Source organism: Ctenocephalides felis, unplaced genomic scaffold (assembly GCF_003426905.1).
Source record: "Ctenocephalides felis isolate EL2017-DRISC unplaced genomic scaffold, ASM342690v1 CF-g0.4_SCAFFOLD_02456, whole genome shotgun sequence".
Taxonomy (NCBI): Eukaryota; Metazoa; Arthropoda; class Insecta; order Siphonaptera; family Pulicidae; genus Ctenocephalides; species Ctenocephalides felis.
The window spans coordinates 120,511-123,915 of NW_020538610.1; the positions used below are offsets into that span (position 1 = coordinate 120,511).

At 36.5% G+C, this 3,405-nt stretch overlaps 1 pseudogene; it reads left to right on the forward strand.

The window, feature by feature from the left end:
* Positions 1-1,370: 1,370 nt before the first annotated feature.
* LOC113380903 lies at positions 1,371-2,589 on the forward strand (annotated as a pseudogene).
* Positions 2,590-3,405: the final 816 nt, after the last annotated feature.

Below are 3,405 nucleotides of genomic sequence, written 5' to 3' on the forward strand. Positions count from 1 at the left end.
GCGCCTCTTCTCGCAATGAGAGTGAGAGACGCCCCGGGATTGCGAGCACGCATCCGTAGATGCGGTCCGTCATCCCTCAGTTCACTTAAGCGAACCTTTACTTTCATTGCGCCTTTAGGTTTTGTATTTCCCAATGACTCGCGCACATGCTAGACTCCTTGGTCCGTGTTTCAAGACGGGTCCTGAAAGTACCCAAAGCAATAGCATCGCTGACCGGTAATAGAGTCCGTCCGAGAACACGGTAATTACAACTCGAGGCGGCATCGATGCCGGACTAGGTCCGACAATTCCGATATTTGTTTGAATTTTCTAATTTTACAATAAATGTTTATACCAGTTTTCCTCGATTTTCTCTTAAACGGTAAAAGATACAAAAAAACTTTGTTCGTACGAAAGATGCAGAATAAAATTACGAATAAAATGGTATATAAATGGTTAAGTGTGTTCATATAATTTTCTCTAGATTTTCCGATTTTCCCGAATTTTCACGACGGCAACTCGCCTGTAGGCCACACCGTGCAAAATTCGAAGTTGTGATATATGGAAAAAGAACTAAGAATTTTGAAACTTTTCTAATGATGTATAATACTTTATATGTTTTCTTTAGAGAAATATCGAATCGTGAGCAGTGTTGCTTTAACCAGTGCCGGCTTTAGGGTAGGGCGAGGTGGGCGACCGCCCTGGGCGCCGGCAAAAAGGGGCGCCGCATGCGCCTCCCGTCGCATGCTCATAGTTCGAGGTCTGCTTAGTCGTAAATTCTCTAAATTAAGCGGTTTTTTGTCTATTGTCAAAACACATTGTCTATCTCCTTTTAAGGTTTTGGTTTAAAAAAGTTAGCGTTATTGTAGCGAAGCGTAACAAACTCAGCTCATTCGCATTGGCCAGCGAACTTGGCCACTTGGCCAGTCTCTCGAAATGGCAAAATCATTGATCACATAATTACTAGTGGCCCAGTGCAAACTCACATTGATAATTATCCGAAGAATGATACAGGCCGACATTTCTCTAATTCTCATTTTACAAAAATTCTTGTAAACAATGAAACAATTCAGCGCCGTTGGTTAATTTATTCCGTTTCTAAGGATCGAGTTTATTGTTTTTGTTGTAGACTATTTGATAGTAGCTCAACGTCGAACTTAGTATCTCAAGGGTATAACAACTGGAAATACTTGTCTGAAATATTAAAAAATCATGAAAATAGCACTTTTCATAAGAAGTTTTACCTTTCATGGATTAAAGCTGAACTACGATTAAAAATAGGAAAAACAATAGACTGCCAAGAGCAACACTTGATTAGAAAGGAAACTACAAGATGGAATAATGTTTTGTCTAGATTGATGCATATCACTTTTTATTTAGCCGAAAACAATATGGCGTTCAGAAGCACTTCTGACCAACTATATACGCCAAATAACGGAAAGTTCTTAGGCTTAGTACAACTACTAGCCAAATTTGATCTAGTCATGCAGAAGCACTTGCGATTAGCTATGAAGGGTAATATTTCAGACCACTCAGCTTCTGTTCATCGATGAAAAATTCTAACCGATCACTTGGGACTATATACTATAAAAAAGCACAGTGACACTCGTTGGAAAGCAAGAAGGAGTAGTGTTAAAGCAGTCCGTTATCAAATTAATACTATCCATGATGCTTTGATTACTTTGACTCTTGAAACTCAGAAAACTGATGTTCAAATGTCTCATGAGGCTACTACTCTAGCCGAACAACTAACAGATTTCAGCTTCATAGTTTCATTGGTTGTTTGGTATGACATACTTCATCAAATAAATGTTGTAAGTAAATCTCCACAGTCAACAGATATGGATCTTGGTAAATGTTCACAAATGTTGAAAAAATGCTGCAATTTTTTGGAAGATTGCAGAAATACGAGCTTTAAAAGCGCTATTTTAACTGCGAAGGAGTTGGCCGAAGAACTAGAAATTGAACCTGAATTTCGAGCTACAATAAGAATTCGACGTATTATGCGTCAAGCTGGTGAAATTGCACGCGATGACCCTATAACTTCACCAGAAAAAAATTTGAGGTTGAATTTTTCAACTGTCTTTTGGACACTATATTAATTTCAATCAATGAAAGGTTCGAACAGTTAAATGAGTACTCGGAATCTTGGTCTTTTTGTACAATATTAAACAGATTCCATAAAAACGCGACCTTCTCAAGCTCTGTAGTGATCTCCAATTAAAATTAACTGTAGACTCTAAATCAGACATAGATGGTTGTATGTTGTGTGATGAACTTATAAGTCTGGCATCCTTTTTACCTGATAAAAATGTGGTTACTCCCATTTTTGTTTTAAATTTAAATTTCATCAACGATTTCAATTTACAAGAACTGTATCCAAATGTATGGATATCATTGCGAATTTTATTAACGGTTGCTAGTGGGGAGCGGGGCTTTTCAAAGCTGAAGCTGATAAAAACCTATCTTCGATCAGCGATTTCTCAATCTAGATTGACAATCTTAGCAATAACTTTGTCAACTGAAAAAGAAATTGCTGAAAACATCGACTTCGACAACCTTATAAAAGAGTTCGCTGATAGAAAGGACAAAAAAGTAAAATTCTATTAGTGTTTATGTAATAAATGGTTATCTTTTATAATAAATAATTATTTTTTTTAATAAACGGTTATTTCATTAGATGTTTTTCTTTTTTTTTCAAATGGGTTTGAATTGCAGGTAAAGGGCGCCGTAGAAATCTCGCCCAGGGCGCTGGTAGTGTTAAAGCCGGCCCTGGCTTTAACCTAACCGCACTTTGCATTTTGACTAGTTAACAACTACACAGATTGCTCTATACTATCTAAACCATAAAAGATACGAAAAAACTTTGTTCGTACGAAAGATGCAGAATAAAATTACGAATAAAATGGTATATAAATGGTTAAGTGTGTTCATATAATTTTCTCTAGATTTTCCGATTTTCCCGAATTTTCACGACGGCAACTCGCCTGTAGGCCACACCGTGCAAAATTCGAAGTTATGATATATGGAAAAAGAACTAAGAATTTTGAGACCTTTCTAATGATGTATAATACTTTATATGTTTTCTCTAGAGAAATATAGAATCGTGAGGAGTGTTGCTCTAACCTAACCGCACTTTGCATTTTGACAAGTTAACAACTACACAGATTGCTCTATACCATAGGTGGGGTTTTTGTGCGGCCCCTTGCCGTCTAATACAAAATAGCATAATTATTTTCAAACAACTATTGTACATCAACGTCATGACAGTTCCGCGAAAAATCCCACCAAAAACAGTCATATTGTAACATGACCTCAGATTACTAGTCTGAAACACAGACTCTTAGGCAGATAATAAATAGAGATGTAATATATTATATTAATATTATTTAATATAAGCAATATTTTCTATTTCGCAAGACATCG